Here is a 23466-nt window from a genome sequence, read left to right as displayed (position 1 = left end):
AGATGAATCAGGGACAGCAAGGTTGGAGTTCCCATTGCTACCCTATGCCTGGATCATCTGGATTCCTTGAACAAAACTCAACGCAGGCTCCAAACCCAGCTCTACCATACAGCATGGATCCAAATGGGCTCCTGGTGGGTCCATCGAGTTCTCTCCATCCCTCATCCCAGACTCGACATACATGTAGCTTGGCCTCAGTTTTTCTCAGTAGACAGGATGGCCTTGTTCCAGTCTGCTGATGGCAGCATCCCTCCCCAGATCATAACTCGATAGGGTCGCCTGTCAGAGCAGGTGACCCTTGTCTATCTGCTCCCCGTCTCACGTTAGGATTAATAATTTCATGACGTAGCTTCACTCAAGGGTAGTAAAAGAGAAGAAAACCCCGAAGCCCTGCATCTGAACTTACCCCTCCCTGTTCACTCTGACCCTTGCTTCATCGTCTCCTGTGTATCCTCCACATCTACTTCGGACCACTTAACCTTCCATGGGATATTTTTATGCTCCATTTTCTGTGCCATTATGAAGGAGAAGAAAGCAAATAGAGTTCACTTTGGGTGAGCACAGCTATCACCCACTGATGTGTTTTCCCCCAGCCCACTCCCCCGCCACTTCCCAGAAGGGAAATTCAGGTGCAAAGAGAGTGAAGGTGTTTTCAAATTAAATACATCTCAGAAAGTCAGGTAGCCAGGAATGGACGCCTTTCGCTGGGAAGGCCAAACTAGTAAAGCCCCTAAAATTGACAACTGACCCGTACAGACAAAAGCATTTACTTAGTAACAAACAGACCAGTACAAGACCAAGTTAGCTAGCTGTCTTGTTTACACTCCCCTGGGGACTTGGGCTTCTCCTTTCTACACTTCTCACAAATAACTACTTGTTTAATGTCAACTTTCCCAGAGATCGTTATGGTTACATTTCTTCATGTAACTGGTAACGTCAAACAGAAACAAGCTACTTATTTTGCTCACAAATATTCAGCTGGGGGTCAGGGTCATCAGCAGTGGCACATGTCAGCTCCACAGGAAGTTCTGAAGGGCCCTTATCTAAGATGGCTCACGCACAGCAAGTAAGTTGGTACTGGGGAGTCAAGTCAGCACTGCTGGTTAGGGAGCCTGATGTCCTCTGCAGGTGGGCCTCTCCACTAGGCCATTTGGGTTTCCCATGACACGGCAGCTGGTTTCCAAAAGCAGTGTTCCAATAGAGGGGAGGTAGAAGTTATCAATCTCTTAAAACGTAGGTTCAAATGCTGACTGTAATCAGTTGAATTTTATGGGTGCTCTATTTAAAAATAAATAAATAAAAAGATGTGTTAACATCCTAAGCACCAGGACCTCAGAACGTGACTTTATTTATTTATTTATTTATTTATTTATTTTTAAAGATTTTATTTATTTATCAGAGAGAGAGAGGGGGAAAAAGTGAGCACAGGCAGACAGAATGGCAGGCAGAGGCAGAGGGAGAAGCAGGCTCCCCGCTGAGCAAGGAGCCCGATGTGGGACTTGATCCTAGGATGCTGGGATCATGACCCGAGCTGAAGGCAGCTGCTCAACCAACTAAGCCACACAGGCATCCCATGACCTTATTTAGAAATAGGCCCTGCAAATATTGTCAAGTCAAGTTAGGGTGAGCTCTAATCCAGTATGGCCACCATCCTTGTCAAAAGGGGAAATTGGACATAGACGTGGATATGAACCATGAAGAGACAATGTGAAGACACACAGGAAAACTGTCTTTTGACTGGAAAGGCAGAGATTGGGATGTCGCATCTACAGGCCAAAGGCTGGTCGCAAACCACCAGAGGTCAAGGTAGAGGCATGAAATGGATTCACTTCCAGAGTTCTGAGAAGGGACAAACCCAAACAACACTCACCTTGGACTTCTCATCTCCGGAAGTGACGGAACACGTGTCGATTGTTGAAGCTAACTAACTTTGGTACAGCAGTTCCAGGAAATGAATATACAGGCATAGCATCACTGTTGGCCAAAGAAGCCAGTCACGGAGCCAGCCCAGACTGAAAACAAATCTCAGGAGGAGTGCCGAAGAAGTCATGGTCATCATGAAGCCACAGATTTTAAAGCAGAGACTGTGGCTCTCTTGTCGTCCACTGCTTTATCAGTGCCTGGTACAGGCATGGCATATAATAAATATTTTTTGAAATAAATAAAATGAATAAAAGTTCACTGTTGTGTTTATTTGGACTTAAACTGATTTGAAACTACCCTTCTTGGCATCACAATCCTTTGTGGAGAAACTCCTCATTTTTTGTAAAAAGACAAAATGGTACAATGGTGATCAGTGGTAACTGCTTCACTTCTGCCTTCTAAAGAACGCAAAGAAATTTCTGACCCTCCCTCGTCTGAGCCCTCAGTTACTGTGTGTATGTATAGAGAAGGGGACCTGGAGTTTGACTGAGGCCCTAAGGATTGCAAAACTGTCACAGAATCAGACTAGCACTGTATTTCTAGCTTCCCCTCCCATGAGTGTCACACGGGAATTTCTGCGTGTGTTTGAGAACCTCTGATGGCAAAACCACCCCTTGGAGCCTATGACAACACCAAGTAGAATCACCTTTGCCTGAGATCTCGTCACAGTGGGACTTAGGAACAGACCCTTATGCTTCACAGTTTCAGGGAGATGTTGGGGGACAGGGAGATGATAATAATTAAACCAAAAAGAAGATGTAGTAAGTAGGAGGAGGAGGAAGAGGAGGAGAAGAAATGGGAAGAGATCAGTTACTATTAATTTAAACCCTTCTATCTAGATGATTGTTTACCTATGTGTATTCAATCAGCACGAAATAACTATGCCATAGATATTACTCTCCTTGTCATACAACAGACAAAGCTGAGTTCCAGAGGAATCTGAGCCTTGTACCTAAAACATACACTAGAGAACCACGAGACTGAGGTCCAGATTCAAGGTCATACAACTATGACGTTGTGTTCTTCACCACTGGGCCAAGGTGCCCCAGCAAAGTGGAAGGACGGAGCCAATGGGCCCCACAGAGCACTGAACTCATGTAGGATGACCGGAAGAAAGCAACAGGGAAGGAGCTATTAGAAGTCACCCAGGACCCCGCAAAAGGGATAGAAGTGTTTGGACTCTGGGGTTCCTGGACTCTATTTGGGGACACTCTCCCTTACCCTCCTAATTCAAAGAACAGGTCTCCCCCAAACTGCACAAAATCCTACTGTACAATTTCATACCAATTCGCACACACAGAGACATAGACGCACACAGCCGCACACTTCCTTGCTCAGTGCTATTCCTCTGAAATCTACCATCGGCACTTTCCTAATAACTGCGGTCCCCCCGGGGGTAGCACGTGAACTGCGTCGGTTGCTATTTAAGACTGACAAAGGCAGGAGGAGAAAGCAGGACCCTGTCCTTCCAGGGGCTTGCCTCCTTTTCCTGGCGGGCATCTCTTTCCACAATGGTTCAGGTCCAAAACACGTTACTCATTGTGCTCCCCTTCGCCTTCTCGGCTTGATGCTCGCGGCCGGGCTGTCTGGAGGAAGAAGGAAGCGGGAGAGGGAGGGATGGGAGACAGGAGGGCATCACTGATAAGAACAAAGGCCCCGCGAACTCCGGAAGCCCACGGAGGAGGCCGCCAAGAGGAGCTGGATTCCAGCAACATGAAAAGCGAGTGAGGAGGAGAATTACGGGAACTTCCTTTTCTGGTGGTGCAGTCCGGTCATAATGGTATTGTGGTTACACGGCAAAAGCTCATTAAAACAATAAATAAACCACAACCACTATAACTAGGCGTTCTCTTTCCTAGCCTGCTTTGCTGAAAGACAGGAGGCTGGGTCCCCTGTCTCCTGCCATTTACAACCAGCAGTGCTCTTCGTAGATGGCACGATTCATTTAAAACAGCAAAGAAGAGCAGAGATCGCTTACACTCATATTGTGCAGGATGAGGGTGAAAAGGGAAGGGCTAAGTAAGGACTCAGTAAAAAGGACTGCAGTTGGAACTTTCTGGATAATAATGAGGCCTCGATGTAAAGTTACATTTCATGCTCAGAATGCAATGTTCTCTGGGCTCTATAGAAAATGTCCTAGCCCGTCCTATCATCAGAGAATGCCTGGCTGCATTTTCAAAAATGCTTCCCTGGGTCGTACCTGTATTTGAATTAATGAAAGAAGCAGAAATGAGGAGCCAAAGCAGGTAATTCGATATCACCAACCAGCACTTTAAAATTCCCCACGTGTCCAACACCTTTGTCCTTCGCTCATCTAAAATTCCAAACAGCCTCTTGAAGGATAGATACAAATAACCCTGTAATTTCAACACTACAAGATTATAGGAGGATTTAATCCTAAATTGGCTATTTCTCAAATGTAAGTCTGACCAAACTATAGGTCATTCAAGCTCTTTCGTCATTATCATATAAATGTATCTGGCAAACACACTCCTTAGTCCAAATCTCCAAATCACAGTTGTTCCCCACTCAGGACCGAATCATACCCGAGCTTTGTTAGCCTGTCCTTGAAGACCCTTCAAGTTCAAGTTCTGGCCCCTTCTAGCTCTCGAAGTCCTTTCCTAAACAGGCAGGCCACAGGAGCTAATGTGGATTTCTCTTGTGCTCTGAATAAAAGAGCATTGCCTCTTCTGTGTCCAACTCTCGGTCCTGTGGTGCTGCCCACGGACTAAGGGCATGAATTTGGGGATCAAGCAGACCTGGAACCGAATCTCTATCTTGTTCCTTATCAACAAGGTGACTTTGGACAGAGGAAAACTGACTCAGTTCAAAATGAGAATAAGAGTATTGACCCCATAGAATTCTTGCAAGAGTTTTTAATGAGAAAATTAATACAAAGAATGTAGCAGAGCCTTTGGTAAAAAGTAAGGACTGAATAAAGCAAGGTGGTTGTCGTTGTTACTACAAATATTATTACCTACAGTTGTCAAAATGCTGCAATCCTATCAAGACCTAAATGCATCCTCCAGGATTACCCCAGTTGGAAGCAATCTCACTTCCCTGTGAAATCCTAAAGACTTAAATTGTAGTTTTAGTGATTTGGCACATAGACCCTCTTGGTGAATTGTTTCAGGGTAGTGATAAAAATATCTAATGCTTATGTATGTATTAATTACTACCCCCAAGAACCTTCTAGGCATGATCTCACTCCCCAGAATAGCTCTGTGAGCCTCGTACTATTATTATCCCCATTTTACAGATGAAGAAACTGAGATACAGTAAGATGAAATCATGTGTCCAAGGTTGCCTGGCCATTTTAAGGTGACACCTGGATTCAAAACCAGCAAGGCCGACAATAGGGCCTCTGTTCTTAGCTGACTTCCTCATCTCGGCTTATATCTTCTCAGGGTGAGAGTGAGGGCACCAGCCATGTCCCTTGTCTCATATACCCTCTATACCCTTATTGGAAAGGAAATAGAACTAAAGTCACAGACGCAACCTCGAACTCCAGCTTAGCCCCTCTATAGCTTGGGCTATGTCATTTAGTATTTCAAAGTCTCCATTTGCTCATGGAAAGTGATAATTCATAAAAGATTAGGGGCAATGGGGGCGCCTGGGTGGCTCAGTGGGTTAAGCCTCTGCCTTCGGCTCAGGTCATGATCCCAGGGTTCTGGCATTAAGTCCCACATCGGGCTGTCTGCTCAGCAGGGAGCCTGCTTCCCCCTCTCTCTCTCTTCCTGACTCTCTGCCTACTTGTGATCTCTGTCTGTCAAATAAATAAATAAAATTTTTTTAAAAAGATGAGGGACAATGTGTATCAAATTAGTACCTACCACATGGCAGGTACTCAAGTAATATATTTTATGAATATGTTGGAAGACTCTCAGGTAGCAGAAATTCTATTTTATACATTTTCTTCCTTTCCACAGAACCTCAGAAAGAATCCTTCTGTGCAAGTAACCCCTTGCACAGAAGAACATCTCAGAATACGCTTATGATCTGAATAACTAAATGTATGAATAAATGTCACCTGTGTGATGTAAGCAAATAGCTCTAGAAGAACATGAAAAATGGTCGCATTAGGCCGTCTGTCCCTAAAAACCTTATTAATAAAACGGCACACATTCTTCTATGTTGGAGTGATGGTTAGGGTTTCCCTGAACATAATAAGCCATCTCTCCACCGCATGACCACCCTCATTCAAGGCCCGGGCTGGTGGGAGGTCGACTGGCAGGCAAACAGCTCCACCTACTGCCCCGTAGATTTCTACGGTCCAGAGGGAGGCCGCGGCGCGAGCTAGTTCAAGGCCACTGTGCTTAACTCAAATCCAAACGGAGCAGAAGTGAAAGCCGCATGATTGTGAAGACAATGTGTCCAGGAAGCAGTGATTATTTTGCTTCCTCTGACTTCCATCCTCCGCTGAGCCGCGGCTGGAACGCGTCTGTGGCCGGGGAGGTAGGCAGCCCCAGGGCGCTAATCCCGCCCTGGAGTTCCCCAGGGCTCATTTTCCACTTAATTCGCCTGCTTGTCTCGGAGGAGTGTAACATTGTACCAGTGCTGATGGGGTCAGAGAGGCCTTTCTGAGTTGCGTGGGCATTGTGCCAAAACATTCAACAGCCCACTGACCTTGGATACAAGGACAAGGTCATCACTGCTTGGACGCCTTCCTCTCCTCAGTGCGTCACAGGGAAAGAACATTCAGTTTCAACTGAGCTGATCAGCGCTTCTCTTCAGCATCGGCACATTTGCGAGCGCACCATTCACTGAGGGGAAGAGCGGAGGAACCTCTAACTTAAGGTCCACTCATGTTGGACTTGTACCTTCTGGCATCACCCACCAAGATCTGACCCAGAGCCTGGTGTACACAGTAGGTGCTTAATAAATGCCCACTACGTGGATGACCGAAACACACAGGGCTTCTGGCCCGGAAGTGGGAGGTGGATTTTTCCTTACCTGAGGCCCCACATTGCGAACACCTCGAGGATCCTTCTTCTTCCATTACATCAGCTCCTGGTTCCACTTTCCTGCCCCCACAGAATCGTGAGCCCAGTGACTTAGCATCCATGTTGACTGGGGACCCAAGCAACAAAACCCCTCATTAAGGAGAGACCTTATTCATTTCATATATTCTCCTTATATTCATAAGGAGAGACCTGCATTCATTTCACTGATTTATTTCCAGCGTTGAGGAAAAGGCTTAGCATACAGTGGGTTCTCAATAAATGTTTGCAGAATGTGTGGATGCGTGGGTGGGTGGGTGGGTGGGTGGATGGAAATACTGGCTAGGAGTATTTCCTAGCTAGAGTATCTAGGAGTAACTAGGAGTATCCCCTCGCGAGAGCTAGAGGGGAGGATGAAAGGAAGAGCCAGAGGGGGGCAGGCCACCAAGGAGAAGGGTAAAACAGCTGATGGGAATACAAACCAGAGCTGATGTCCACCCCTCCAGCTCGTCTCTACAATCTCTTCGGCCCTGCAAGCCTAACCACCCAGTGGTGCCTTCCCCAAGCATGGAGGGGGGGGGATTTCCATCCTTAGGGGACACCCCAGCAGAGCAGGCCTCTGTGTTCCCTCTGGCCACCCACCTTCGGCTAAGACCCCACTTTCCAGATAGCCACATGCCCCCTGTACTTCATGGCCCTAAAGTTCTGTCCAGTAACAAGCTCTATGGCCTCTGCCTGTGTCTTTCTGTCTCTTCTGTCTGGCTTGCGGTCTGCCTCTTGGCCTTTATCTGCTTTCTTCTCTCGCTGTAATCTCTCTGTGACTTTGCCTTTTTCTGTGTCTCTGTCTGTCACTCTGCATGTGTAAGTATCTGTTTCTGTTTGCACCACTCTGTGTCTCTCTCTTGCTCTCTCTCTCTCTTTCTATTGTCTCTGTCTTTGTCTGCATCTGTTCCTGTGTCTGTATCTCTTCTGTCTTCTTTCTGTCTGTCTGTGTATGTGTCTCTCTGTATATCCCCCTCTCTCGCCCTCTCTTTGTCCCCCTCTGTCTCTGGGTCGTGTCTCCGTATCTCTCTCTGTCTGGCTGTCTTTCTCCTTGTCAGTCTGTCTCTCTCATTCCCTTTGTATGTGTCTCTTTCTCTCTGTCTCTCCCTATCTCTGTCCCCGCTACTCTCTGCCAAACGGCCTCCTCTTCACGTATAACTTCCTGGCCTCGAGCATATAAAGCGGCTTCCCGCTCATCCTCTTCTCGTCCCCACTAAGATCCCTGTCAAGGCTCTCTCTGCCATGGATTTAAATCCCGTGACTGAGGAGTTCTTCACCGTGACAGCCACAGTTTGGGGGAATGTGCATTTCCATCTTAGCTTAGTTAACCACACAAAGGCCTGAAATCCAATATTCTGCAAACACGTCTCTTCATTCATGTGCCCTGGAATGTCCAGAGAAGTCATCAGTCCCTCTTTAATTTGGAAACTCAAAAAATTCTGTGTACCAGGGCGGTCCTGGGGCCGCAGACGGAGGGGGCCTCGAAGGAGAGAGCCATTAGGAAGATTTCATCTTTGTGCTTGCCTGTGATGAAGTCCATGCCTTGGCACGCTCACAGATAACTGACAGCTCTCCCTGCCTGGAACTCCGCTTCCTAGACTGAGCAGCCCAGACAGCAGTTTAACCCGAGGGTCAGAGGGCAGCCAGGCGTTATCGACCAACGGGCTGCCTTCCCTCCGCCTCACTGAGTTCCGCCTTCCTGTATAGACTCTGACAGGAGGGGCCATACCTCAGGGCTCCCCCTCTAGGATTTAGGCACAAAGAACCATCCCAACATCCCCTACCCGTTTTTAAATGAATGAAACTCAACACGGATTCTTTATTAATAATCTATCCTAGAGGGTACACCTGAGTCACCAGAGATGAGAGGGACGGCACATCAGTCAGGGTGTGTGACACACATGCTCACACACAGCAGTGTGGGTATCTAAGCCATCGTGCGAATCTTCGGTTGATTAAAGATGAGGATTGAAATGCCTCTTAATAACCAGAAAATAACTTACAATCTAACATCTTGATTGTACTAGATTTCAAAGGGCAACAAGATGTGTTGAAATGCACATATATAATCACCAGTGGAATTAACAGATTTGCGAAAGTTATGCTTGAGAACATTATGTGTAGCTGTAACACAGCATAATCAAATTCCCATTTAATTTTATTAATGCTAAAATTCAGACTATTTGCACATTACCATTTTTCCCCTAATATTAATTTTGGGGTTATTGAGAAAGCACATTTTTAAATGTTTTCTTTTCTATGGATATTTTTAAAGCAAAATCACATGCTTTCATGGTTATTTACTTAAGAGCATTTCCCTTCTTTCTTTTAACCTTGATCTCGCAAACGGAGTTAGACACGCAAAGACCAAACTGGGATGCTACAAAAGCCTCAGGCTTCTGGTGCAGGAACTTAGAACATGCTTTCTTCTAGCTGTTTCCTCTCCAATTGTCCCCACCGCTCCCATTCAGGGAGCCTATGTTTACATATCGGCCCTTTGTCCTCCACCCGCTGGTGAGGGCCTGCTCTGCTCTTTCCCTCTCCCTCTGCCATTAGCCTACCTTGCATCTCAGAACACACATTCCAGAACACCTCTGCCACTCGCTGAAGCCCTCCCTGGGCTGGAAACCCATTCCCCCTGAACTTTAGGTCCACGCCAGGTGAGGGGAGGCACCTGATATAAATCAGAGTGTGAATTTCAAACAGGGAACTACAGGGCGCCTTAGTGGTATCTGCTTTCAGGCTCAGGTCCTGATCTCAGGAAATCGCATTGGGCTTCCTGCTCAGGGTAGGTGTCTGATTCTCTCTGTCCCTCTGCCTCTCCCCCCACTCATGCCCTCTCTTACTTGTTGTCAAATAAATAAATAAAATCTTAAAAAAAATACAGGATTCACATGATAAAAATTGCATTAGGACTCTACAAGCAGAAGAGAAAAGGGGATAGAAATTTGAGCAAACGGGGCACCTGGGTGGTTCAGTAGGTTAAGCCTCTGCCTTTGGCTCAGGTCCTGGGATCGAGCCCCGCATCGGGCTCTCTGCTTAGCGGGGAGCCTGCTTCCTCCTCTCTCTCTGCCTGCCTCTCTGCCTACTTGTGATCTCTGTCTGTCAAATAAATAAATAAAATCTTAAAAAAAAAAAAAAAGAAATTTGAGCAATGATCTTTCAACCATGTGGCAGTGGTTTCATTTAATGTACACTTAAGTCAGAAAAGGCATCACCGTTTCAATTTATTGTGACCAGGCTTACTGGATCAGTGGCTACTGCAGTTAAGTAAGGGGTTCAGAGGTAGAGGGTAGGAATATGAAGGGAAAGAACTGTTTTTACTTAAATTACATGTCAGAGTTGAAAATATCACACAGAAAAGAACCGACAGTGATCACTGCATTAGAGATGCCATGTTTTTTGTTAATTGGAGAGCTGTGGCTTGAAGTCAGAACATTTGGGTTCCCATCTCATCTTTATCACTTTCTGGCTGAGATATGTAAGGCAAGGACCAGCGCCTCTCTGAGCCTTTAAAATGGCCTCGCACAATCACGATGCTTAGAGTGCCAGCTTCCCCAAATTACTAAGAAGATTTATTGAGAAAACAGTGTACATCTTAGTGGTCTGTAAACCACAAAGAACCACACATAGAAGGTGCTATTAATATATAACTATGTTTATTAACATAATTCTGGATAAATTTACTTCTTATTCTCTTTTTAAAACTCAGTAGCAGGTCCAAATATTTTCATTTCTCCTTTTGTTTGTGCATGTCTTCCTTTCCATGTATGCAACTGGCTGTCATGGTTTAGGAGGGTAGGCACTGTCTTACTTATTAGAACAAGAAAACGTTTAGTGGGACACAAGGAATGAGTTTGTCATACAGGCCTGAGCTAAAGTCCCAGCTCAGTCACTGACACACTATGTGACCTTGGATACTCTACTTACACTCTAAGTGTGTCTATTAACTCAAAAAGAAAGGAAGAGAATGCTACTCATTCCTTAATTTAGGGGATTACTGACATAAGCAAAAACTGGGGTAAAAAGACATTTAGTACTGGTCAAAAGCCATAGATATAAAGTCTCAGAAACCAAATTCAAGCTGGCTCAAGGGCATTTGTTGCCTCAAGTAACTTGGAGGTACAAGTTTGAATGTAGCTCCATGCACATCATCAGCCCATGGTTGTCTCTGTCTGACTCTCCTTGTGCTGTGCTCTCATTCTTTCCATGTGTAGGTGGTTTCCTCCTCATGGCCAGAAGCAGAATGAAAGGGAAGAGTCCTACATGCACACTTAGTAGCACACTTATCAGAAAGTGCGTGTTGTTTTCATATATGCATAAACACATTCAGGCACTTTTATCTGTTTCTATCTATAGATATAGATTGATAGATATATAGATAGATAGCTATAGATGATAGATAATGGAATGGAGGAAGGAAGGGAGGAAGGAAGGAAGGAAACCTTTGATCCCATGTCATGGCTTTGACCTGTAGATGGACTGAAGGCTATGACTGAAGTTTCATTAAATCCCAGGTTGGGAGAAGAGTCTTTTTTTTTTTTTTTCTTTAAGAGAAAGGGATATTGATCAGATAAAAATAATACATATCCACCAATTTCCCCTATGACAATTCAACATCCATATTCCTGCCATTTTAGTTTATATTTATTTAAACTAATTTTCTTGGGGCACTTGGGTGGCTCAGTTGGTTAAGTGTCCAACTATTGGTTTCAGCTCAAGTTGTGATCTTAGGGTCATGAGATTGAGCCCTGCATCAGGTTCCACATTGGGCATAAAGTCTGCTTAAGATTTTCTCTCTCAGGGCGTCTGGGTGGCTCAGTAGGTTAAACCGCTGCCTTCGGCTCAGGTCGTGACCTCGGGGTCCTGGGATCGAGTCCCGCATCGGGCTCTCTGCTTGGCAGGGAGCCTGCTTCCTCCTCTCTCTCTCTCTCTGCCTGCCTCTCTGCCTACTTGTGATCTCTCTCTGTCAAATAAATAAATAAATAATCTTAAAAAAAAAAAAAGATTTTCTCTCTCCTCTGCCTCTGTACCACCTTTCTAATCAATCAATCAATCAATCAATTAAAATAATTGTCTTGCCTGACATAAATAATGGCAAGCCAGTCACCTCCTTTCCAAAGGGAGGCTTCACAAAACCACATCTCCATGCTTCATCTGGCTCAAAGTCTAGGCTCCATAGGTGACATGCGTACATTCTTCTTAGGTCCAAATGGGGAGGCCTTGAGTCCAGTAACTGGGATAATGACAAATAATATCCAAATTTGGAGAAAAGGAAACAGTGTCACATTATAATTTGTAGGTAGGACAGCAGTGTTGGAGAGAGCTTGCAAAGGCTTACTCCTGGGGCCTGTGGGTGATATCCTACGTCAGGCAATCAGTTACACCTAGGTCACCAGAGCATCCCACTTATCCATCTCCCTCCATGGCCACACATGAAAAAGGTGAGAGGGCCCCATCTTCTTTTGGGGAGAACAATTTGGACATAGGTTCCAAGGACAAGGAAATAACTAGAAGTAGAGCAATCCCAGGTCCCTGTCTGCCAGACTCGGACTTGCTCTGAAAACACATTGCTTCATATCTGGAGTCTGTTCTGATAACTAACGCCAAAAATCTTACTGAATCCTGATTCTTGCATAAGGAGCCCACCTTTGTACATTTGTCTCTTAGCAACCAGTTGGATGTTCTGCCCATTCTGCTATTCTTGATCTTACTGACATCCTTCATGGCTTGTGTCTCAAAACAATGTAAAATATCGTGTTTTGGAGGATGAAGCAGACTAGCCAGTCCCTGACCCTTTACTCTTTCTCCTTTCCTTTACTGTATCCAGCGGCCAGCACTTTATAGCCTACCAGCAGATAAAATTTGGAAAATACATGGAGATCAGACTCCCCCCAAATTTGGTTTTCTTTTTTTAAAGATTTTATTTATTTATTTGACAGGGAGAGAGATCACAAGCAGACAGAGAGGCAGAGCAGAGAGAGAGGGGAAGCAGAGAGCCGGACACGGGACTCGATCCCAGGACCCTGGGATCATGACCTGAGCCGAAGGCAGAGGCTTTAACCCACTGAGCCACCCAGGTGCACCACCCCCCCCCGCCAAAATTTGTTTTGTAATGGCTTTGTAATATGTCATTTTGCCTAGATTGATCCATTTTCCCCCAGATATCATTACTTGTAAGCTTCCTTCTTGAACAGGCCACAGGAGAGTCTCCTGTGTAAGATTTGGTGGGAGGAAGTGAAAGCAGCCATTTTGTAGCCCAGACATATTGCTGCTGACTGCTGACTCCCCTCATTGAGTGCAAGGCTGTTCTGCAACATGGTCACCTTTCTCCTGGACCCTCTGAGAGCTTTTCTGACTCCTGGGCCAGATGCATGTTTTGCTCCAGGATGAAGGACCCATCTTCTGTAGGATGTCTATATCAATGCCCACAACTAGGGTAAAGGCAACAGGAACAGATCAGGGTTTAGTCCATCCTCGTGGGTCACAGCTCATAGCTGTGGGTTTCTGCTTTCTTGTGCTCTTGACCACTTTACATACACCTGTCCATCTTCTCTTCCTGCCCACTACATGGTCTCTAAGTTCTAGCAGCAGACATGAGGACTATAGCCATATAGAGACCACAGTTGTGTAAAGTCAGATCACTGCGATATGCCTATGGCTATGTATCTGTATCTAGTTTCATATCTATCTCAGTGATTCTACTCCTCTGATTGAACTCTAATTGATACTCTTTCCCATTCTAACTATTTTCTAGTTAATTGTCTTTGATCAGCTGTCCTTCAACTCCAGGATGAAATGCTGGCTTCTGCAATGTAAATGTCCTTGATTATCTGGGCCCTATTCACCTATTTGCTGTTCACAGTGAAATGAGTCTCAGTTATAACTCGGGATCCATTTCCTCTCTGCTCCAAGAGCACTGGCAAATAGGTTTCCTCCATGCATCAGGAGGAGGTGGCTATTGTTAGCCAAGTTCTACATCCTTCCGGACTACCTGGTTCTTTGAATCCCACCATTTATAACCATAAGGCTGTGTGTTAATACTGGATAACTTCCAGTCAATGAGATAATGTTTTTCCAATTTTCCCTGGTGATAATAATATGAAGAAATAGGAATCTTTAGCTACTTCAGCAAGTTTGTCCTTTTCTCTCAGTGTTGTCTCATGGAAACAATAAGGAGTTTCCACACTCATGCCAACAAATTTAACAGCCATATTGACCAGTTTCAACATGAATGGTCTCTTCAGGGATATAGTCAGCTCAATGCAATTTTAAAATGAGACTTTCAGCTGATCATTTCAAATGTTGTACTTTCACCATACAAGTCATGCTCTCAATTCCCTACTATATCTACTGTTTGAAGTGTATACACTTAACTGAGTTCAAATCATAATTAAAGCAGTTAAGCCATAGAGAGAATCTGTAGGAATCAAAGCATATATGATATTATCTACAAAAGGAGATTTATTCTCACCTTTTGGCCAGTAGCCAACCTTAAGACCTATATATTCAGCTAAACCACATGAAATTACTTTTTTTTTAATAATTCAGGAATCATATTGGCAATCTCATTTGTTAACCTAATAGAAATTCCTTTAAACTAGTGTTCATAATTTGAATATCTATTAGGAAATAAAACAAGAAAAGAACCAAAAACAAGCTCAACATTTCTTTAAGTGAAAAAAAAATAATTATGAGGAACAAAAGCATCTCTACTACCAAACATGATTTAGGGAGGATAGAAATAAAATATTAAAAAGAGGTTAGGGCTAATCATGAGGAAATTAAGAAAGTGTTTATTCCAGGTTTAACCTCAATATTAGTCTATTTCTTAAGAAATTCACCTTCTTGACTATAAAGCATGTCCTCATCATACTTACTAATAAATTAGCTGTCAGGGTAACCAAAGAGACAGGAATATTGAAAGATTCTGACCACCTATACCTTTGCAACTCTACTGGAACGCACAGTAATTATAGCCCCCCCTTTTTTTTATCATTTTAAACACATGTATTTTGTTAATTTGAATTTAAAATATGAGGAATCTCTCCCACCTTAACTTCAGGTTCAACTCAACACAGTATATATTCTATCAACTAAACTATTGCTTCTTTCTAAGATAGTCACTCTAAGTGAATTGGAATGAAAGCTAATAATACAATGGTCTTCAGTTATGACACAAGAAATACATGATACATTTTAAAGAGGTGTTGCCTGATGTAGGAAATGACGTTAGGGTTCAAAGACAATGGCAAAGAAGGAATTCTGAAGACATCTTTGATGCAAAAAGATGATTTTATTAAAAAGCACAGGGGGGTGCCTGGGTGGCTCAGTGGGTTAAAGCCTCTGCCTTCGGCTCGGGTCATGATCCCGGGGTCCTGGGATCGAGCCCCACATCAGGCTCTCTGCCTGGCGGGGAGCCTGCTTCCTCCTCTCCCTCTCTGCCTGCCTCTCTGCCTACGTGTGATCTCTGTCTGTCAAATAAATAAATAAATAAAATATTTTTTTAAAAAAAGTACAGGGACAAGACCCACAGACAGAAGGAGCTGCATTTGGGGAAATAAATAAATTACATACTTTCAAGTTGGGAGGGGGTTAGGGATAGCATAATACTCTAAGGAATTTTGGAAGCAAGGTTTCCAGGACCTTGAGGTGGCTAGCTATTATTGGGAAAAGGTCATTCATTACCTTCTAATATAACCTGAGTCATGAGACTCTTTAGATGTATATTGGTGGGTCATATGCTTGGGAGATGATTGCCACCATGTATCTGGGGAAGTAGAGATAAAGGAAGTTTTCAAAGGAATTTTTATATGTTAAAGTAGACTTACAGGATCCTGGGCTAAGCTTACCTGGGGCCTTAGCAAAGCATTAACATCGAAGCAGCTGAGTTCTTAGAGGAGTATCACACTGCCTATTTCAAGGACTTTTCAATGGGCTTAAGTAGTAAGGAAATTTAATAATTTTTCTTCTTCCTTTGTTCCCCACATCACTGCCTATTTTAATGGGCAAGATCAATCAGTCTTTGTTTTCTTCTTTCTTTCTTTCTTTCTTTCTTCCTTTTCCACATGCACATAGGTGCACTGAGCAAGGTTTTTCAAGGGGGGTAGTGTAATAAAAGGAAAAAAAAATCCATAGCACAGGCTCTAAAAGAAATTCCCAAACCAGAATAGCCAGAAGCCATGTGTATTTTCAGGTGTCATTATGGAAAGGCTCAGATAGGACTTATGAAAGTCTGGCAGTAATGTAGGGCTTAGAAGAAGGAGGAAGAGAGAGAGGGGGAGGAAGGAGAAAAAGAGGGAGAGGGAAGCTCCACCTTCCCTGAGCCTCAGCCAGGAGCTGCTCTATGTTGAGCATCACCTAACTTCCCAGTCACAGAATTCCTGACTGTTAAGTGGCATCTCAGGGTCCCAGCCAAGCGAGGTGGGGTGTAGGGTTGTGCCCAAGGGCCTGGAGGGCTATGTATGGGAGTTCGTGTACATGGGACAGAGTTAGGCAAAGGAACGAAGGAGATGCTGTTGTAATTTTGGGGAACTGAGCAAGACAAGGACAAGAAAAGTGATGTAGGGCTGAAGCTGATGAGCATAAGGGATGTGTCTGTGGCAGCTGTGACTAACACTAAGGATTATACTGTGCAATACAACAGTTATTTTCTCCACTTCACCAACCAGCTGTCCATCAAGAAAGTGTTGTGTGGTTGGCCTATTCTCTGTGTCCCTGTGCCACATCCTCTGTCTGCCTTTCTTGATAAGGTTTCTGATTGCAGCAGTTCTGTTGTTGTTTGAGTTTCAGAGAATTTTTATTTGGTTGATCTTGTTGTTTTATGGGGGAGAGGGTTCTGAGAGGTGAGCAAGAGGGGACAAGAAGCAAGAGACAAGAAAGGCTTTATCTGATTCCCACCAGCTTAGCTTTAGTTTCTTCCATCCATGGAGGCAGCTGCTGATGACTTTTCTGGCACTTTCAGACATGTGTCTCCCTGGCATTACCAGGGGGTCCCTTAGCCACAGCTGTGTTGTAGAATGACTGCCTGTCTTCTGTGTGGATGTTTGGAAGTTCACCTCCCAGCCCCTTACTGACGACATTCCCTTTTTTGCACCTCTTCCCAGGTAATGTCTCCAACTCATGGGGTCCACACTGTCTGCTGCCTGTTGGAGCACAAGCATCTCTCCAGATTCCCCATGTGGCTGTCCTAGCCACCATGGCCAGACTCACACCCTTGAGATGTTTCTTTCACTTGAATCAGACAACTGAAGGTCCAGGCCTACATGTCAGTTTCTCCAGAAAATCTTCACTTTTTCACCCGGCTGGAGATTCCCAGGACAGCTAGACTGAACCTCTCGGTCCCTGAGCCAGTGCCCACCCGCCTTCTTTAGAAATCTGACGTTAGGTGATACAGGACCCAGCTTTGGACCAGGGAGTAGCTGGCATCAGATCTCAAGACAGGGTACCATACCATCAGCTTGAAACACAGACTTATTTATAAATATGAAGATGGGTGTACTATCCAAACCTTATCTCTCTATGCATAAAATGAATTTTACAACTCCACTTTAATTTCTGAAAATATTTTTATTCCACTGTCCCTTTTGAGTAAGCATTTGGTTCAATATAAAATTTTATTCCATTTACTTTTAATGACCTCATTATGGCATTTGAGCCCCTGCAGGCCTGACTGCTAAAAATTAATATACCTCCAAGTGCCCTCCAGTTATTTCTGGTAGCTTCTTAAACCGCTCTCGGTGCCACAGTCTCCATACCACACTGGGCTTGCTCCCCTCTCCTCTCCCACCTGTCCGCACCTGCTGTCCATGAGGCCTCAGCCTGATTATTACTGCTCATCATGGGAACTCAATAGAGGATGCCAGATGCTCTGGAAGATTCCAGCCCTTGGTTGCCAAATATCACTGTGTTCTGCAGAGATGGTAGAAGGGCTTCTCCCTGACTGGACACCAATTAGCATGTCAAGACTGGATTGATTTCTTTTTTTTTTTTTTTAGATTTTATTTATTTGACACAGAGAGAGAGATCACAAGTAGGCAGAGAGGCAGGCAGAGAGAGAGGGGGAAGCGGGCTCCCCGCCAAGCAGAGAGTCCAACGTGAGGCTCGATCCCAGGACCTTCAGATCATGACCTGAGCTGAAGGCAGAGGCTTTAACCCACTGAGCCATCCAGGTGCCCCAAGACTGGATTGATTTCTGCGCCCCAAATCTCTCCTAAACAATTCTATCATGTTCAAGACATTGCCCTTGCCTGAAGTCTTTTCAGATGTGTCATTAAAAATTATCTTTTCAATTACTTCCCATTTTCTTCTGAGAGAACTCAAATCCAGCTCCAGAGGTTGGACGAGTATCAGGACTCCAGATGGGGTGAGCTGAAATGGAGGGAGGGAATGAACTCTAATATTGGCTTAGAGGATAGAGAAATAGGTCAGACAATGGATCTGGACAATGAGCACTTCAGTCAAGCCACTAGTCAAGAGGTGCATTCCCTGTGAAGCAGACATGGGTACACCAGCCCTCACTCCTGCATTTCTCTTGCATCACCCTAGAAAGAGAGACACCCCAAGTCTAGCATATAGTCAAACATCTCACATCTCCGTGTGTGGAGCTTGGATTAATAGTAAATTTATCTTTGAAACATAAAATAAAGTATCACAACCAGATCCTTTTTATGGATGACCAAGTTGAGGTTAGCTGGGTGGCTGGGCTGGGATTTGAACTTCTGAAGCCTGGTTCTTAACCATTCTTCTTAACAAATCTTCAGTAGAATAGCCAAGCCTTCTGGAACTAGAAGGGTCTCAGGTTTGAATTCGCTGTCTGGTGCATGCACATTTTTCATCTACTTGAGGAACAATCCATTGGAAGCCCACAAAAGTCTCCATCATAGATAAGGAACAAAAATGTGAATTTGTCCAAGCTGGTTATATTGGAATCCTGCAGAAAAGATGACCCAATGACCAGAGCTGCAAGGCATTCTCCTTATTTTCTTGTCTATGAGGTTTTCTCTAAGCTGAGGATGGCCTCAACCTATCAAAAATGCTGCTCCAGGGAAATTTCTAATGGCCACAAGCATAAGAATCAGTTAGGTGGGCCTCAACTTGATTGCCAGGGGAAATAGTTCATCTTTGGCCTTGATTTAAAGATTCAGTGGTCTGCTCATGGACACTTTCCCTGAACTCAGACATCCAGTAAAACTGATATTTAGTCATTTAATCACTAGATGAGTTAACATTTAATTAAGATTGCTTAATTCTGAATCTCACTTAATGCCATTTCAAACATCTAGACTAATCTTATCCAAACTCGAGTTCCAAGAGTAAAATATGTGTGTGTGTGTGTGTGTGTGTGCGTGTGTGTGTGTGTGTGTATTTATTTTTTTTTTCATTCAGCTTTATTTGACATCTTAAGGAAAGAACAGGCACTATTTCTCCTGCCATAAAAAACTCTTAACCCCAAAGAGGAAGCTTGGGCACACCTCCCTGTGGTTTGGGGACAGAGAATTCAGAGGATGTCTTTAGAACTTTCTAGGCTCAGACCACAGAGGCTGTGGGAAGAATGACAGAGCTCTCCATACCCTTCTCTGGAGGAGGAATGTTTACAAGGGTTTCCATTGCCTCCCATTTTCTACTGAACCCACCAGGTGAGGGCTCTTGTACTTCTGGAATCAGAAGCCCTCTTATGATCTTTCCCAGGGACCATGCAGAACACTTGGGTCCCAGATAGGAGTTCTGTAGGTTTGGGGCAACAACCTGCTATGTAAATCACTAGGAGCCAAGGTCCTGACTCGGGATAAATGACAAGGAGTGTCAGCATGATTGTGCTCACCTAAGGACTCCAGCATTCATGTGCTTTTGAATTCTCGAGCCTCTGGCCATGACATCTTGTACGTCTGTACTTTTGTTATTTACCCCTGTGAGTGGGCACTTGTTCGTGCCCCCCCCCTCTCTCTATCTCTCTCTCTCTCTATATATATATATATAATCTTTCTCTCACTCACTCATTTAGGTATTTCCTCTCCATTGTAGGTTCATACAAGAGCATCATCAGATGTGGCATGGAGAAATATGGCTCCCTCAAGAAACAATGGTAAAATGTCAGAGCAGGTGAAATGAGGAAGCATGGTGTAAAACACGATGGGGAATGATAGATTGGGACTGGGTGGGGCACATTTAAAGACAAAAAAGTACCACTAAGGATTGTGGAACACACCTAGTTCAGAAAAATGCCTAAACCTGTACTCTCCTGTCAATACAATGTATTAAAATTATAAAAGTTTGGTTGGATTCTGAACAAGAGCAAATAGATTGGTCTACACCTAAGAAGCACTTGCTGTAATTTTTTAAGTACAACAGATAAAATTATAGAAATGACTAGATACATGACAATTGTCAGTTTTCTGTATCAGTTTGACTAAGCTGCAGTCCTAGTTACTCAATCAAATGTGAATCTAGATGTTGCTGTGAAGACATTTTGTAGATGTGATTTATACATATATATGTATGTATAAATATATGTATTTAAAATACATACATATAAAATTTTATACATATAAAAATATGTATAAATATGTATGTGTATATATAAATATATATGTATGTGTGTATGTGTGTATGCACGCACACACACACACAATCTAAGAGGAGTTTATCATGGATAATGTGGGTGGGCCTGATCTAAGGATCAGGAAGAAGAAAGCTAGCCAGTGGCTTACAGTCAGCCCCTGCTGGGTACCTTCCAGCCTGCTTTACCAGTCTTCTCTTTGGATTTCAGACTAGTCTAGACAGCCCTGATAATAATATAAGCAATTCTTTCTAATAAATTTCTTTATATATGAATATATCATATTGGTTCTGTTTCTCTGATACAACTCTCACTGATACAATATGCTTCAAATCAACTTTATTGTAACATCATATTTTATTATTGGATTTTTTGTATAATTCAGTGTCCTTTTCTTTTTTTCTCCCTTCCTCCCTTCCTTCTTCCCTTTGTCTTCTCCCCCTTCTCCCATTTCCTCTTCACCCTCTTCCTCTTCCCCCTTCTCTTTCTTCTCCCCATTCACCTCTTCCCCTTTCTTTCCTCCCTTCCCCGCCTTCCTCTTCCTTCTCCTCTATTTCTTCCGTCTTTGACCCTGTAGAAGAGTAATGCCTGAACAGCAGGGTATCTTCCTTTCTGGTTCCAAAGGATGCTCTTCACTAAACTACATGGAACAGTCTAGAAAGTTCACTGTACCAACCCTTTGCCAGAGGTTGTCCCCAGCTCATCACAAGTTGAGTTCCTTCTATACCTGTCTAGAGCTTTATGTGATCTCACAATGTAATTCACCCAAAAAGGTCAATGTCAATCCAGACCTTTCTTTGTCCAAGTTCACAAGAAAATGGGACAGAAAATCTCTCATAATCCCCAAGATGACCTCACCCTTCAAAGCCAGGATCCACCCCCTGAGGCTCCACCTGGTCCCAAGGGTCATGTTGAAGGTGACAGATGTCCTGGGTGACCACCATCTGGGTCACCCTTGCTGGGCTTCGCCTAGAGAACTCTCTAGTGCTGCACTTACTTGATTGCGATTAGGGCATACAAGTAGACACCGTCCTGCTCAGTAGGATCCTGAGAGCCAGGACTTACAAATGGGTCCATCCCCTCAGATCTCCCCACCCTGGCACAAGCCTGAGGCCTCATCCCACAACCCCCTCCCAAACAGCCAGCCTGAGGGTTCAGAGTCAGCCTCAGTCTGAAGATCACATTTCTATAAATCTCAAATGTATTTTTATAGTTTAATATTTCTGAAATCAGGATTTCTCATATGAATGAGTACATTTCATGGGTTTTGCCTGTGTTTTTGCTTTTTTTAAATCCACTTGTTTCTACACATCTATTTCCACCCCCCACAAAAAGCTATTATCAAGTTGGTTCATTTGTAGTCAAAAGTATCTGAGGATTGACACTTCAAGAAAAGATGGAAATTCACTGAGGAGTAAGAGCCCCATCCCAAGAGTCCCAACAGCCCTGATACAAAGAGTCACTGTCCTTGTGAGCCATTTTGATAAGCCCATCCTTGATCTAGGTCCCCTCAGGTCCTCATTAACTCCAGGAAACTTTGACCTCAGACCAATCCACAGCCTTGCAATTCCCCTCTCTCTCTACTTGGATTTGACAAGTCTTATTCTGTTGCTGTGTGTCAAACCACCGCCACACATGTACAAGTTTTATCTCAGAAGTTAGACTTAGATAGCATGACAGACTCTCTCTCAACTGCTCTATCACAGGGGTCCTCACACTGCCTGCTTACCCTTGGAGTCTTTGGTGGTCTACCAGCCCCTGCTTACTGACATTTCTCTGGGTCCATCCCTTCTCCCAATATTAACTCATCCCTGAAGTTACCTGCTAGAGACAGTCACCATTCAGTAAGGAGACAGGGACCACATAATTTATTGTCCAAATTGGAACATTCTGAAAATAAAAAAGCAAATTATTACTAATTATTGATTATTAGAGTAAACTATTAATAATTATGTGAAGACAACATACATTCATGGGGACTGTCCTGGATAAACTGGGGTCTATATATTCTTCCCCAGGATAAGCAACAGTGGATGGACAAACACTGGCTCCTGGCCACTTCATTGACTGTAGTCCATAGAGTAGACCTACTTGTTTTTAGGATTAAAGGTTCTTCTTTGGTCCAAAGAGGCTGGCCAATATGTTGCAGCCAAATAGTAAATAACATGGTTATTGGGGTCTGAGAAACAACAGTAATAAGTAACATTAAGTGACCATTATCCTGTGCCAGTGAGCTAAGTGCTGTAAGTCTAAGCCTTCATTTAAACTTCATACCAACTTTATGAAGTACATGTGTGTTCATTTCTTTTAGAGACTACATAATTTATGCAAGACCATTCAGATGGGAGGTGATAGAATCTGGATAACACCCACCTCCAGAGACCAACCCACCCACTCTGTATTTTTCTCTTCCCTGCCTCAGGGGATCTCTTTCTTCCTGAGGGTTATTTATCTCAGGAAAGCACAAGAGGAAACCGGCCATAAGAGAGTTGCCCTCAGAAGGGGGCTAAGGATGTGGCTGGTATTCAGAAAAAAAGATGTCTCCAACTACACAGAAGCTACAGTTATAGACTCCAAATGATCTAGAGCAGAGACCAACATTTCACCTGTGAAAGGCCAGTTAGTAAGTATCTTAGGCTTAGAAAGACATATGGCCTCTGTTGCAACCAGTTGCTGAGCCATTGTAGGATGAGAGCAGTCACAGCCAATACATAAGTGTGGCTGTTTCCAGCCAACTTGATTTACAGAAAGCTTATATCACCTGCCTAACTTGAACAACTAAATCAGAAATTTCACAGTCCAGTAGCCAGTCTCCTCAGGTCAAGACTCCAACGGACAAAGTTGTTTTTGAAAATGCTTCTGAGAAAATGTGTTCAAAATAGATATCTAGGGGGGTGCCACTGTGGCTCAGTCTGTTACACATCTGACTCTTGATTTCAGGTCAAGTCATGATCTCAGGGTCCTGAGATTGAGCCCTGCACTGGGCTCTGTGTTGGGCCCTGT

The sequence above is a fragment of the Mustela putorius genome, unplaced genomic scaffold (genome assembly GCF_011764305.1).
Source record: "Mustela putorius furo isolate JIRA1106 unplaced genomic scaffold, ASM1176430v1.1 tig00003972_pilon_pilon_pilon, whole genome shotgun sequence".
Taxonomy (NCBI): domain Eukaryota; kingdom Metazoa; phylum Chordata; class Mammalia; order Carnivora; family Mustelidae; genus Mustela; species Mustela putorius.
This window is presented reverse-complemented; position numbering follows the sequence as displayed.